Raw genomic sequence first — 16,710 nt, forward strand, 5'->3', positions numbered from 1 at the left:
TTACAGAAGGGCTCTTTAGTCTGGCCTCCGCATGTCTCTTGCAACTCATTTGTAGACAGTCCAGAAACTAGCAGCTGGACTTCATTTTTGTTCCAGCAGTCACCATTTTATAATGTTTCTCTAAGTCACTGTGAGTTTCACTGATGACAAGTCTAAAACTCCACAGGTACTCATATTTAGTGGGTTAAATCAGAGAGAAAGGATTATGCTTAACTTTCTATAGGTTCATGTCACTCAACTATACTTTGCCATTCACTTACCATACGTCAAAAAGGTGGAATAATACTATTCTTACATAGAAGACTAATAAGATATACTTAGCAAAAGTAGGTGGTTGCAAAACATTTTTTTAAAAATCGGAGTGCTGTATTTTTAAAATCTTGCATAGAACTCTGGTTCAATTTTTGAGTCTTTCCAATTTCTCATAACTCTGTGGTATTCATAATAAAGCAGGCAGATGGTTAAGTCTCTGAACATATGCTTTAAATGCCCCCTTTGCTATTTCTAAATAATGGACCAAATTTTGCCCTCAAATAGTCACAAGAAACTTTAAGGAGGCTGCCTCTTGAAATCTGAGGACAGAATGTGATCCAGTGGGAATTAAACCTTTAAAAAATATATTTTCTAAACTTTCTTATGAGCTCTATTCCCTATACCAAGACAAATTACATTTTTTAATAACATAGGATATAGTAAGAGAAAAATCCTAACCAATACAACATTACTTGGCTCAAGGAATAGATTAGAAGGCAACATATGTTTTATTTATTTATATTTTAAAATTCTGATTTTCTAAAACATGAGAGTCATCTGATTAATTTCTGTGTGATTACCAGATTTTCCATTTTTATTATTATTCCTATTACTAGTATCATGTAGATGTTATATTGTTAAAACATCTTGAAATTATTAATTAGTTAATTTAGTTTAAATTATGATTATGCCTTTGTTTTAAATCAATGTTTTTCATAGTTATTAAAAGCCAAAAGCACTATTTTTCCAGTCACTTACTTTCATTTCAAAAACAGTTTGTTGTCGATGAAAGCGCATTTTCCAGGTTATCACAGAATATGCAATTCATCTGCAATGGATATATATATTCTGGTAATGTTGCTCACATAACCTAGCTGTACTTGTAAGAGTATCTCTGTTTCTTAATGTCTATATTTTATACATGGAATTAACCTTCATTTGCACACTTATATTTCTATGTATTTAAATTTATTCCTGAAAGACCTCTAAACTAGTGTCTCCTGTCTTACGATGTCCACAAAACTTAGCAGTCTGATTAACATTACAGATAAAAAGACCACACAATTGACAATAAGGACACTTTAGTTATTATAGACGTCTGAAGTTTAAGTATTCCAAAACTATAATGTCCCTTTAGAAATTCTCAATAAGGATTAGCTTGGTCCTAACGAAAACAGTGTTTACTTTTAAAAATAAATGCAATAGTTGTACCCAAATATGTTCGAAACACTGTATGACGTGTCATAATCAACAATGTTGAAAATAACTAAAGATCTTTAAATCAAGTGATAATTTTACACATATATCCACAAATATCTGAACAAAATTTATAATTACTATTGGGACAAAACATTAACATATTCTTCTGCTAATAAAGACAAACAACTTTGAGAAAATCCTCTCTCATTCTCACGTCTCTAACTTTCACAATAAATGCAGCACTGAAACTAAATTTCCAACTTAGAAATACGCTGAGCTCCAATAAACAAGTTGATTTTAAAAACTCACCAGACTAACAGTTATGCTTTTTCCCTTATCTTTCCTTTGCTTTCCCTTGTTCTTTCACTTTCCATGCACACACAATCACACTTACCTGCACAAGTCTGAAACATCGGTCTATGTATTTTTTTTGAAATGTACTCTGTACCGATGCATTTTTCTGTGTTTCTTTCTAACCCTCGAGAATGTTAAGAATTTAGGAAGAGAGCCACAGCTTAAGAGTGCAATTATTTGCCAGTAAATACTCAATTTGCTTGTCCTGTGATTTTTCTTCTAACTTGCATATTCAATAATCCGTCCCTGACTGCGTCACGAGCACAAAAAGTCTTTTCTCCAAAGGAGAACACTTTCGCCAATCAACCTTCAGCCACGCCAGGGCACAGCTCGTCAGGGTGATTTGTTAGCTTTAATTAATAATTCCTCACACTGGCCATTTTCACAAATAATGCAGTGAGGCTGGGAGGCTAGATTGCTATGATTCAGACAGATAAAACTACAGTGGAAAGGGGATGGGGAGGGGTGTGGGGGAATTCAGATGCCGTTTATAAACACCTCTAATCATACTCTTTCAGTTTACAATATAGAGGACATCTCAGTTGAATTACCACGTTATGTCCACCAATTTGTATTCAGATGGAAACCATATGTTCCTCCACTTTATCTGCTAGGGACTCCCTGGTGCCAACACAGTCATTGGGCAGACAACATTCACAAAAGAGGTCTCTAGCCTCTGGATTGCAAAAGTTTACTGCAGGGTGAAGTTGAGAAATCAGACATATACTGCACTTCTCAGTGAGCTTGGGTAACAGTCTGGAAACACAGAAGTATGAGTTATGAGTGTCAGATTTTCTCTTATCCTGCTATGTGATACTGGGCATTTCATTTAGCCTTAAAAAAAAAACTCATACCTCATCCTCAAATCAGTTTGCAACAATGACTGATTTGTTCATGCATTCTATGAACATTTATTGACTCCCAAATATATGCTACACACTGTATTAAATGCTGAGAATTTTGCTTGAAAGTAAGACTTTTCCATTTAACTGACAATCCATGGGCTTGAACAAAGCCACCAAACAGATAGTGTGCAAATAAAAATAAGGATTTCTAACAGTTTCTGTGTGGCTCAACCAAATAATCAGTAATTGACAACACACTTGAGTCCATTATGCAAAAGTAATGCTCGGGGTAAAAAAGAATATACAGAGATTAAAAAATATGTTTTTCAAAGATCAAAAAATTTCCCTCAAAGTGACTAGAGCACTAAGAAATATATTAATATGTTCATAAACAATTTCCAAAGATTCACAATCACTTTAGGAACATGCAAATAAAAAAATTTTATTAATGTCCTTAATCTTATATAAGAATATACACCTGTGTTTGAGACTGCAAATTTATTAATTTATTGGATACATATTTATTGAGCATCTACTCTATTTCAGGAACTGAATAATATTGGAGATAAGTAAAGCACAGCCTCGTTATTCAAGAAGCTCACAATTTAGTCACCAGACTCTAAAAGAGAAAACACACATCTCAACTGAAAACTGTAATACAATATAGCCAGAGCAATGACACAAATATACATAAACATATAGGATGGGCCTCCTAGAAGTGATGCATCAACTATTTGTAAAGGTTGGGTAGAAGTACCAGTGGTGAGAAGAACATTCTAGGGAGAGGCAAACCTTTGAACTCTTTCTCAAACTGTTACTAGAAGCAGAGCACCAGTTCTAGAAAAGATGGGATTTAATACATGACAATTTCAGATAAATGTTTCAGATGGTAAATATTGCAGGATTTAAAAATAAATTTATTAAGAAACAAATGTTCCCCAAAACTATAATGTCTTGATATCATCAAAAAAGCATGCAGCATCTCTAGCACTGGCACATAGTAACATACATGTCTTTCTCACTTTGTGTGTTTCAGTTCTCTGAGGCAAACATGAAACATGCTTGACACACACTGCCTTTCTGTGTTTTCTTGCCTATTTATCTTCTTTTACTATGGGCAGGCTTGTACTGCTTCTGTTTTCACTGTACCATAAGATAAATCATATCTGCATGACTGTTAAAGGCACGGGAAAAATCTATGTCCATTTTGTGGTCACACATCTACCTCTAGTCAGATAGCACATGCTATATGGGACTAAGAGTGCAAATGTTAAATGAGAAAGGACATAATACTCCTAAACCCCCAAAAAGCTCTTTCATAGATAGTAAATACTCCTAGAAACTATACAGAACTCTTGGTGTTATTTAACATTTTGCTTTATATTATATTTAACAGTGTAAGGCAACAGCCAGAATACTATTTACCATAGATCAGTAACATCTAGCCATTTAAAGAATTTACATAGTTTATTAATTCATTAAATATGTATGTATTGAGCTCCTACTATATACTGAGCACTTATCAGTAAATGTTTGATTTTTATTCCCACAATGCTTACACATAATAATAGTTAACATTCATTGAGTGCTGACTATATGCTAGGGACTAATCTAAGGACTTTACATATAGTATCTCATTTAATTCCCACAGTAACATTATATGTTAGGTACTATTACCACCTCCATTTAGTATATTATGAAACTCACAAGTAGAGAAGCTAGATATACACTATGTGAATTCATTCTACACAATGAGACCAGGGCAACTAATGTCCACCAAAAATCAGATTTATTACTTTATAGTTACACAGTCACAAGTAATGTTTATGTTGTGAAAATTAAAGAAAATAAGTCCGGGCACGGTGGCTCAAGACTGTATTCCCAGCACTTTGGGAGGCTGAGCTGGGTGGATCACCTGAAGTCAGGAGTTCGAGACCAGCCTGGCCAACATGGTGAAATCCTGTCTCTAATAAAAATACAAAAACTAGCTGGGGTGGTGGCAGAAAGCTGTAATCCCATCTACTTGGGGGGCTGAGGTAGGAGAATCGCCTGAACCTGGGAGATGGAGGTTCCAGTGAGCCGAGATCATGCCACTGCACTCTGGCCTGGGTGACAGAGCCAGACTCCATCTCAAAAAAAAAAAAAAAAGAAAAGAAAGAAAATGATATGCTTAATGTGCATAGCACAAAATCTAGCCCAGAATAGGTGTAAAATATAGGGCATTTGAAGTATTCAGAGTTAAAGATTACCACATACAACTAAGACTTACTGTTTCTGGACCAAATGACCATATATTATTGAAGCCTATCTTAGACAATAAATGTAAATAAATCTTAACTAAAGCAAATTAGCCTTGGTAGTCTGGGAGGGTTTTCCTTTGAAGATGTTAATAATATAGTTGAACTGGTTGTGTTTAAGAAAGCAGAGCTGACAGACAAAATAGAGATAGATGACACAGGAACTCACCAGTTAATAATAGAAAAAATTCTTGTTTTTCCAAGTGATTAATACAATATTACATTGTATTTAATGTAGATGAAAAAGCTTATTTGGTACTCACTGGGGAAGCCACCACTCAGTATAATCATATGCTCTTTTCAAATAATCCCATGCTGCTAACTTTACAGCTAACTGCCAGCATTTGCCAACTCCGGGCACTCTGATGCCCTCTCCACATTCTTTCTTCTCTCTTGACATTGACTAAGTCCAGCCACCCATAATTCTTGACCTAAACTATGGCACAAACATCCATGAAACAGAACATTTATTTTTGGTGATAAAGCTGGTTCTAGATGAAATGGTGGTATTTCTTTATGGAGGAGCTGCAAGGAGGCTCTCTTCATTTGCTTGTGTGTGTAAGTAAAGTTTCTGATTTGGGATAAAGGACTGCCTGGACCCTCAATTATTGGTGTTTATTCTATGGATATTGGCTGAGATATTTTGTATGGGAAAACCAGCAGATGAGTTAATGAGCATCCGTCTGAGCCATACTAACCTAGTGGCACCTCCTGGGAAGCCAGGGCGTTCTAGAATCTGTTTATTTCTCAAATGAAAATCCTAATTCATAGAAGTTAAAAGTATAGAAGACAACTTCACGTACTCTTTCTTCATGATACCTGGATTGGTTACAACTTAGTAAAATTTTAGCCTGTTTGGTCCCTCCTTCCTTACTGGCTGTCTGAGTTTCTAGCCTTATATAGGAAAACCTTGTCTTCTAATTGAAAATGATGACAAACAGAAGTTATGACAGACACATTTCAAAGTAGATGCTATTTTTCCCAAATAAATTCCACATACATTCCAATTCCTAAACTTATATATTTTCACATATGTTATATAAATACCTGACACCTTAAAATGTTTTACTTAGTGAGACCTAGATAATGAAGGAATGAAAAGGTGATTTAATCCCAGTTTTTCTAAACAAGAAGTTTAGAACTCACGTATTTTAAACTTGTTAAGTGATGATCAATATAATGGGCTGTATATTTGGTTGAGAGTTAAAAATCTAAAGTTTTCTCAGAGTACTTTAAGGCATTGCTTTCTCAGTGGAAATCTTCGACCTTCACATTCTCAAAAGGAGAAAAATGTTTCTTGTCAGAAAACTAGTCATGGCTAGTCCATAAGAAGAAGTCCAAGATTGTATCAGCTTCCCTGTGACCTTGCTATGAGATTTGCTACAAGTAATTTAATGCCTTTCTATGTCTCAGTTTACTTTTTATCTATGATACCTCAATGATATTATTAAGATAATGTGGATCAAGTGTTTTGATCATTGCATAGAACATATGCATAGAACATAGAATATAGAAATCCCCAAATATAAGAATGAAAACTTAAATTGTTAGAATGACATTAACTCTTCTACAACCTTAAATAGCATATATAGTACCTCAGTGTCTCCATTATTTTCAGCTATAAAATGAGAATAGTCATCTTTATGTTTTTCATTAAACAGTATATTGGAATAAATAGAGATTATTACAAAATCTGTTGAAAGATTTCAACAAAATGTCATACATGCAAGTGAGGTGATGAATATATTAACTGGCTTGATTAAATATTCCTAAAATGCATACACAGATCAAAATATCACATTGTACCCCATAAAAATACATAATTATTTTTCAATTAAAAATAAATAAATAAAATTAAAATGTAATCAAACCTCTGAAGCTGATTTTCAAATATATTAGAGGAATTGATTTTAAAATATCAAAGCGTAAGAAGTAAATGTTTTCAAGCATATTCAGACACTTATGAAGGAAGACTATTAAAAGACAGGGAGCAGGACTGCCTTTTCTTTGTGTGGCTGGCTGCATTTTATGATGGATTCAAAACCCCAGTAATGAGAAAATATAATCAGAGAAAGTGATTTTTAGCAGGCTGTTGGATGACACATGAAATAAAATGTATTCATTAATGAGTCAGCAAAAATGTTATGCATGAGCTTTCAGAGCCAGAATTTTTAAGCAGCTTTTTCATACTTGGTACAGCCGTGTTCCTGAAGTATCCTCTCACAACCCCCTTCTACCTCTCTCTCTCTCTCTCTTTTTTTTTTTTTTTTTTGTCCTGTACTGCCAGGTTGGAATAATGACCAAAGGGAGGGGCAAAACAAACAGATATGCTCACTGTGGCAGAAGTCACTCCAAAGATCAAAGACCCGATTCAGCCGTGGCTGCCAAAATCAGAACCACAGTGGGTGCTCATCAGCACGGTGCCCTCAGAACCACATGGGCTACCCTTGATAGGTTAGCAGCTTGGGGTGCAGGCCCCGCATCCTGCTTAGAACCACCTGCTGAGAACTGGATGTGCACATTACCTTACCCACTCACAACATTTGATTTCAACTCAATTCTGCTCTAGTATTATGTTTATTGAATGATGGAAGTCTAACAGACACTGTAAAAATCCAATTTCACATCTTATAGTATCCAAAAGGGAACTGTGATTTTCCTATATCAGTGAGCAAAATCTTGAGCAATTAGTAAACAAGATCACCAATTTCTAGTATTTCTATGAGATATATTTCTTTAGTTTTCTGTAAGGAGAAAATAATATATTGGTACCTTAGTATCCAGCAATCTTATATTCATTTATAGGGTTATCTCAAGTTAACACAGTCAAAAACCCAGAAGAGGGAAAATAGAGCCCTTGGGAAATGAAAAGAAATGCCATAAGGTACACGCTGTTGCCCAAATACATCATTACTTACCAAGGAGACTTTAACTTGGAACCAATTTATTCTTCTTTAATACACAGTAACACCAGTAATCTGGACCCTCCATTCATATTACATGGGAAGAAAGCACTTTCGGAAGAAAGTACAATGATATCTGTAAGAAATGATGGCTCTATCTCAGAATGAAGAGGAGACAGAGGAGGTGAGGGAGAAATAAAAGTATGCAAAGCTAAGAACTATGTACAGCTTGCAAACATCTCTATTATTGAGTCCTGCAGAAATCATTGTGGTAAAGCTCTGCACAAAAAATAGTGTTCATAATTATTATGGGTTTAATTGTGTCCTCCCAAAATTCATATGTTAAATTTCTAACCCCAAGTATCTCAGAAAATGACCATATTTGGAAATAGGGTCCCTAATTAAGATGCAGTCGTAATGGAGTAAGGTGGGTCTCTACTCAAGTATGACTTATGCCTGTAGAGAAAGGGGAAATTTGGACATGGGCACACATACACTGGGAGAATCCTATATTAAAGATGAAGGCAGAAATCAGGGAGATGCCTTACAGGTCAAGGAATTCCAACGATTGCCATAAACTCCAGAAACTAAGCAAGAGGCATGAAACAGATTCCCTCCCACAACCCTCATAAGGAACCATCCCTTCTAATAGCTTGATCTCAGACTTCTTGCCTCCAGAACTGTGATCCAATAAATCTCTGTTGTTTAAACAACCCAATTTATGATATTCTATTATGGCAGCCCTAGGAAACTAATACAATAATGATTATCAGGAAATCATCATGTAAAGACTAAATCAAGTTCAGAATATATTGTTTAACAAGGTTGAAAAATATAAGATTCACTGCAGAAAACGAATCAATATGCTTTTGCAGAAATAAAGCATTCAGTGTTTGAGTGGCACAAACATCGAAACAATAAATGATTTCTTTACATGGAACATGTGGTTTTCAGTTTTTCCTAATCCAATGAGATGTTGCCATCTTTACTAAAAAGACAAACTGAAATATACTCTACAGAACACGTCAAAGAAAGAGTCCCCAACCTCCAAGAAGCATTTTGACTAAGAAGGAAGATAAATATCAACTTATTTTTATTTGTTTGTTTAAAATACACAGCCTAATATGGATGAAACGGTTACAAAGAGAAGTTCTGGGTAAAGAAGAGGTTGTCTACTTAGAAGAAAACTACTAATAAATGGGGTTTGAATCTACATAAAAATTAAAAGGCATTCGTCCAGATGAGAAGTTAAAGAGAATTCTAAGTATGAAGAATGGAGAAACATGAGAGGACTGAACAAAGCAAGAGTAAGAGAAGGTAGGGGCAGAAACAACAGCAGAGGGAATATGAGAAGGCTAGCTGGTATTGAGAGTGTTATCAATCTGAAATGGGCACAGAAACGGATAAAAAAGCCTGTAGACAGGTAAGAAAGCCAAGAAACAGTAACATTCCCATATTTAAACGAGAAGTTGAAAACATCTAGTGCAAGAATTAGGCTCTAATCTTTAAAACAGGTGCTCTTAAATGCTTTTGCATGAATAAGAGACTGTACCTTGATTTTTCTTCAAAAGGATTCAATAGTGGGATGGAAATGTGTGTGTGTGTGTGTGTGTGTGTGTGTATAAGCTAAGCTGTTACTGCAGGTAGGTCAACGAAGAAATACTTCATGGAACAGGAAGTTATAGCGTTATACAATGTGTTCCCTGGAGAAGTTTAAAAAAACACACACAAAATAGCCCTATGAAGTTTGTTTGCTGTGTTAAATAGCTTTAAAATTCTACCCCTACTAATTGTTCTTAACATTTTATTTCAGCCAATTATCAATTTAATCTGGGAGAAGAAAGATCTACTTGACTTTTTGACAGCCAAGTCAATCCAACCAGAAAATTCAAACCCTACAAGAAAACTGCTTTGCAACATTTTTAACTGACAACAGAAATCCATGATAACATAATCACCTTTTTCTTTCTTTCCCAAACTCATTCTCTCTAAAGAAAATAAACAATGGTACAAAGATACTTGGATGAAATGAAAAAGTGAAGAGAGCTATTCCCTCTTTCTGGTAATAGGATGTTCTTGTTCAAGATGGTTAAAAATGTAACCTGAGTTCTTTTTCAATTCTCTATAGAAGTTGGAGATGGTCTTGTCCACATATCTAAAGTAACTGAATTATATCAGTAAATATAAGAATTACAGCTTAATTTCACCCATTTTCTATCTTAAATAATTCATAAATTAATTAGTCTCTTTATTTTATTCATTGGAAAAATGTTGGCTTAGATGATGATATTCAAGTAGGGACCCAAAACGTTAAAAACGAAGATAAGGAATAGGTTTTGCATAGATACTACCTTTTTTCCCACTGATTTCTATGGATTTTCTATTACAGAAATAACTTCTGCAGAGCACTAGTACTTCTGCAGAACAGAGTAGGATATTCTCAAAACTGGCATGGTGATAAAATGAATAAAATCAGCATCAAGTGATGAGAAGCAGATGAGTAAAGGAATATGCCACAGCACTAAAATAAAATGGGCCCTTAATTAAAAGTCCTTGATTAAATTTTACCTTATGAAGAGAAATATTGAAAAGAAAAAGGAAGAAGGAGAGATGAAGGGAGGAAAGATGGAAGGACAGAAGAAAGGAAGTGAGGGAGAAAGGAAGGAAGGGAGGAAGGAAACAGAAAGGGAGGAGGGAGGGAGAAAGGAGAAAAAAGTGAGTTAAAAAGCAAGAAAGAAGGAAAGAAAAAAAAAGGTAAAGCCATTATAGAGGTATTTTCTCATCCTTTCCCCACTGGCTGGCCCTCTAATCTTCCTTCTCTGCTTCCCACCCCAATCCAAATGTCTGGGACACAAGTAGGATAGTTGGGAAAAAGGGGAAAAAAGGAAAATTTCTTTCTCCAGCTGATGCTCACTTTGGTACCAATAGCTCTAACTCAACAGTTCCAAGTGTTTTTAATCTCATGTGGTCCTTTGAGAATAAATGAAACTTATCAACCTTCTCTCCAAAGAAGGGGTGGGAAGAAAGAAAAAGCATATTTACAAATACATATAAAGTATACATTTAGATAAAATATAAAGTATATTTGCATGCATTTTCAAAGGGCTTATATAAACTCTGAAATTCATCCCTGCACCATCTAATTATCCATTAGCTTAATATGAAAAACCATTGGCTCTAGAATCTGGACCAAGCCATAATAAATGGTTGGGGATAGGGATTTGGAGAAATGGAAATGAGATACAAAACAAACCAAGCAAAAACACACACACATTAAAAATAAAAAGGTGTTCCTTCTCTCCAAGTCAACCCTTAAGGATCTGGCTCTTCATTGTTCCTGGAATTTAGATCAATAAAAAATATGACTTGACCAATAACTATTTAATTAATAAAAATAGATAAAATTATATAGCAATATATATAATATTGTAGCAATTCTTCATGTTTTAATCATTAATTCTACATTACTCCCTGTTAACTGTCTTTGATAGTGCACTAATATATAATACTGCCCTGATTTTGAACATTAGTCTAATACTTACAATAACATTGAAAACCAACACCATTTAATATTGTGATTAGCAACTCATCAGACATATAGGAAATTACAAGGAGACTCTGCAACAGATACAACAAAGCAAATAAACAATAATAAACTAATTTCAATGTTTGAATGACTATATGTAAGAGGAAACAGACCTTGCCTTAACTGTACTAATGGGAATTGTTTATATTTGTTTAAAACATAATAATGTTTCACATAGTAATTCATAATCTTCAAATGCCTTAAAGTATATTTAGCTCATCTGATGTGACTATCAACTCTGGAAAGTAAATAGGAGAGATATAATTATCCTTTTTTCATAAGCGAGGGAAGAGAGGCTACAAACGATTAAATGACTTCATTAATATCACAAATCTAACATGTGGTAGAGCAAAGGCTAGAACTCACAGGTTCTGATACCCAGTAATTTTGCTACCATGCTACACAGTACTCAAAAAGTATTCATTACACATAGCTTGCTTAGGCACATGTGTTGTCTTACTTTGGAAATGAGGACAATAGAATACACCCTCAAATGAGTTGATACCCATAGCACTTATTCTTTCACGATAAAATTTTATTTTGGCACACAGTAAAACAGAAAGTATATTAGCTATTTAACAGGTGCAAATAGATATTTTTGAACGTGTACTGCATATGTTATGGATGATGTTTGCATGTAGTACATGTCCATGTGTGGGGACTAGTGTACGATTAATCATTTTGTTAGAAAAATAATACCGTTGAGTTAAGCCTGTGTTTTATTGTTAATCATGCATTTAGTAACAGTACAAGTTGACAAATCACTTATAATTGCTACATATTATAGCAGCACAATTCACAATTGCAAAATCATGGAGCCAACCCAAATGCCCATCAATCAATGAGTGGATAAACTGTGGTGTGCATATATATATTATATACACACACTATCATACATATATACTATATACATACTATTCCATCATATATATATGCATATATCTGATGCATATGTATCTATTTGCACCTGGTAAATAGATAATATACTTTCAAATATATCTATTTGCACCTGTTAAATAGCTAATATACTTTGTTTTACTGTGTGCCAAAATGCATATATATATATATAATGGAATACTATGCAGCCATAAAAAGGAATGAATTAACAGCATTTGCAGTGACCTGGATGAGATTGGAGACTATTATTCTAAGTGAAGTAACTCCAGAATGGAAAACCAAACATTGTATGTTCTCCTGATATGTGGGAGCTAAGCTATGAGGGTGCAAAGGCATAGGAATGATGCAATGGGCTAGGCACGGTGGCTCAGACCTGTAATCCCAGAACTTTGGGAGGACGAGGTGGGTGGATCACTTGAGGTCAGGAGTTTGAGACCAGCCTGGCCAACATGGTGAAACCCTGTCTCTAATAAAAATACAAAAATTAGCTGGGCATGGTGGTGTGCACCTGTAATCCTAGGTGCTCCAGAGCCTGAGGCAGGAGAATCACTTTAACCTGGAAGGCAGAGGCTGCAGTGAGCTGAGATCATGACACTGCACTCCAGCCTGGGCAACAGAGCAAGACTCCATCTCAAAAAAACAAGAATGATGCAATGGACTTTGGGGTCTTGGAGGAAAGAGTGGGAAGGGGGCGAGGGATAGAAGACTGCAAATATGGTGCAGTGTATGCTGCTTGGGTGATGGGTACACCAAAACTCACAAATCTCCACTAAAGAACTTACTCGTATAGATCACCTGAGGTCAGGAGTTCAAGACCAGCCTGGCCAACATGGTGAAACCCTGTCTGTAGTAAAAATACAAAAAATTAGCTGGGTTTGGTGGTGGGTGCCTGTAATCCCACCTACTCAGGAGGCTGAGGCAGGAGAATCACTTGAACCCAGGAGGCAGTAGTTGCAGTGAGCTCAGTGAGCTGAGATTATGCCATTGCACTCCAGCCTGGGCAACAAGAGCAAAACTCCATCTTAAAAAAAAAAAGGAACTTATTCATGTAACCAAATACCACCTGTACCCCAATAACTTATGGAAAAAAAAAAGAACCCACTTCATGTAGTAATATATGATAAGCACTTAGTAAATGCCAATTGTTATGTTCTTGCCTGGGCAACTTTTGGTTGTCAACTGAGTAGAAAAAAGCGCCATCTTTTAGAAATCTGTAATTCCTTCTTATCTGTATGTTACCTTCATTTTCATAAAAGGTAAGCAGTAAAGTGTATTGTATCATACAGTGATGAATTTTGGAAATTATGCATAACATTTTAATTATAGCTTGAATATCCTTTATCTACAATATCTGGGAGCAGAAGTATTTAGGAGTTTAGGCTTTTTACGGATTTTGGAATATTTGCATTATATACTTACCAGTTGAGTACCCCTAATCCAAGAGTCTGAAATCTGAAATACTACAATGAGCATTTCCTTTGCTCATCATGTCCATGTTCAAAACATTTCAGATTTTGGAGCATTTCAGATTTCAGATTTTCGGATTAGGGATGCTCAGCCTGTATTTTAAATACGAAAGACATGCACTTGTTAAGGACTTTTGCAGAGATTTTACTTTGCAATTATGAGTCAGCCCATATATGACTTCTGTTATGCAATTGCATATTTCTCAGAACTCTATTTTTTTCATTTGTATTACTTAAATGTTCACTTTACTGGGAAATAGAAGATTTGTTTTTTGTTAAAGTGCAAATAAATGACAAAACAAACCTAAATAAAAAATTAGTTGATTTAAATACTCAAAAAACCCAAAATGCTTCATGAATAACATAGTAGAACATACTTTGAGAAAAAAATATAAACATACATATATCTGACTTCAACTATCTTGTTAGTTGATTTGTGATTACTTAATTAGATTTATTAAATAACTAAAAACTGACTTACAAATTTATAAGCATATATTCAGGTTTCTGTTGTAATTAGAGTAAAAAAAATAGTTAAAGATTTACAATCTTATTGTCCTTATCTTTCCTGTTTTTACTTGGGAAATTATCCTTCTTACTTAAAAATTTTACTTCCTGTTTTTATCTCTGAAATATATAGTCTAATATGAAAATACACAAGATGGCAGATTGCAGGGGTGAGCTCATTTCTTCCTTAAGGAAATGATATAATAGAAATTATAATCTAGTGGATTTACCTGTACTATATTTCTCTCTTAATATTCAAAGCAACCCTTCCATCCCAAATACCAGAACCAACCTTGAACAGAATTCCAAAGTGTGGATGAAATTTACCTCCAGTTCCTCTTCCTTATCCCCTCTTTGTCCACGTTTCCTTTTGACCTTTTGGCCCTTCCTTTGACCTTATCTAAAGATGTATTTCTGGTGTTAGAAAGTGTTAGAACTTTCCTCTTCATTTTCAGCTTAAACTGAAGTCTTTATTTAACTTGGATTCCTAACTATTGCATCCTTAGCCCATATTACCAACCTATGAATTGAAATGTTGCCATCTATCTGACCAACCTAATAATGTCTTGCATCCTGCTCTCAATAGGTCACACTCTCTTAGATACCAGTGAAAGACTTGAGATTTTTCTGTTTCCTGCATTTATCTCAGCCTTCCATGTGAATCACCTGTATTAAAATTTTAGTAATCCCCACTTTCGGAGGCTGAGGCAGGCAGATTGCCTGAGGTCAGGAGTTCGTGACCAGCCTGGCCAACATGGTGAAACCCCGTCTCTACTAAAAATACAAAAAAGTAACCGGGCATGGTGGCACACACCTGTAGTCCCAGCTACCTGAGAATCGCTTGAACCTGGGAGATGGAGGTGCAGTGAGCCGAGATTAGGCCACTGCACCCCAGCCTGGGTGACAGAGTGAGACTCCGTCTCAAAAAAGAAAAATAAAATAAAAAATAAAAAATAAATTAGTAATCTCATTTCTGATTCACTTGATCTGGGCTTACTTCCTTTTCCCAGCTGGGCTCTCTCTATGGTTCTAGTATGCTTTGTAGTGATTAAAAGGATTAGGATAAATAAAACCACTGCCATAAACCAAAAAATTTCTGGTCTACCTCAGGCCCTAATGGTCAACTTGGTTTTCCCTCGCCCCTAGTTATTCTGTTTATCAAACAGAAAATAAATACTCTTTACCAAGTTTCATAACATATATATTTAAAAAATCTACTAGTAGCATTTAGAAGGTGAGAATTCATACTGAATCTTCTAGATCAAAAGCACTAGAATACTCAGAGTACTCTAGAAATGTATGATGGAGATAGGTGACTCATTCTTTTAGAATTCATCTGTGGGAGGCAAAATAATTGCACCCCAAAATGCCCACTGCCTAAAGCCCAGAACCTGTGGTACATGGCAAAATGTTATGTTACATGGAAAAGGGACTCTGTAAATGTAATGAAGGTTGTTAACACTAAAACAGGGAGAGTATCCTAGATTATCCAAGCTGGCCCAGTCTAATCATCTTAAAAGCAGAGAACTTTTTTTGGCTGGAATTTGGAAAAGAGGTGTGGTAGAAGGGGAAATTTGAAAGATGCCAAGTGTAATAATGATTCAAGGTGCTGCTGCTGGCTCTGACATATAGGGACAGCACACATGCAAGGATCTAAAGACGGTTCCCAGCTGATAGCAAGGAAATGGAGATCTTAGTCCCACAACCATGAGGAACTGAATAAGCATGAAAGTGGATTTTTTTTCAGAGTTTCCTCCAGTTAAGAATCCAGCCGACACCTTGATTTTGGCCTTGTAAAGCCTACAGCAGAGAAACTGGTAGAGCCAATCTAAACTTCTGATCTGCAGAACTGTCAAATAATAAATTTGTATTGTCATAAGCTGCTAAGTTTGTGGTTGGTACAACAGCAATAGAAAACAAATATATTATCCAACATACTATCCCAGTCCAAAGGCCAACAGACACATTAGTTTAAAATCATAGAGTAAAGAATTGGGACAGGAACCACTACTATGAAAAAAGAAAGTTCTTAACACTATAAATACATTTTCCCCGATATTCCTTCTTTTAGTCATATCCTCAGAGAAAGTAAAATACCTCGAGACTAAAGGAAAAAGAACACAGGGAGTGTATATCTACTCAAGTGCAAATTGTCCTCACCAAGGAACTTCACAAATGTGCTCTTCCTCACAGGCAAGAATACTATACTAACAGTGCAACATTACTCAAACCAACTAAATCCACTCTCTTCAACAGGAAAAATCTGAAAAGAGCTTGAAAGATTATAAAGGCATGAAGATAATGAACATTTAAGAAACAATGAAAAAAAGAGAAAGAAAGTCCAGGCAAATGTACCCAAAATTCACAGATCATATGCCTACTGGGGTATGTTTTGCCTACTAT

At 35.2% G+C, this 16,710-nt stretch overlaps 1 protein-coding gene across 42 annotated transcripts in view; it reads right to left on the reverse strand.

Annotated features, from left to right (window-relative positions):
• ZBTB20 (zinc finger and BTB domain containing 20) overlaps nucleotides 1-16,710 on the reverse strand; it is an 830,234-nt gene that overhangs the window by 439,751 nt on the left and 373,773 nt on the right. For 3 of the 42 annotated variants that reach the window (XM_063602530.1, XM_063602542.1, XM_063602544.1), the window contains exon 1: nucleotides 1,847-12,452. The exons of 38 other annotated variants lie outside the window; for them this stretch is intronic. The gene's annotated coding sequence lies outside the window, so the exon portion shown is untranslated. Of the gene's footprint in view, nucleotides 1-1,846; nucleotides 12,453-16,710 lie in introns of those variants that run through there. One more of the 42 variants, XM_063602536.1, reaches the window with a different exon arrangement.

This window comes from Pan paniscus, chromosome 2, assembly GCF_029289425.2.
Source record: "Pan paniscus chromosome 2, NHGRI_mPanPan1-v2.0_pri, whole genome shotgun sequence".
In the NCBI taxonomy this organism is placed as follows: Eukaryota; Metazoa; Chordata; class Mammalia; order Primates; family Hominidae; genus Pan; species Pan paniscus.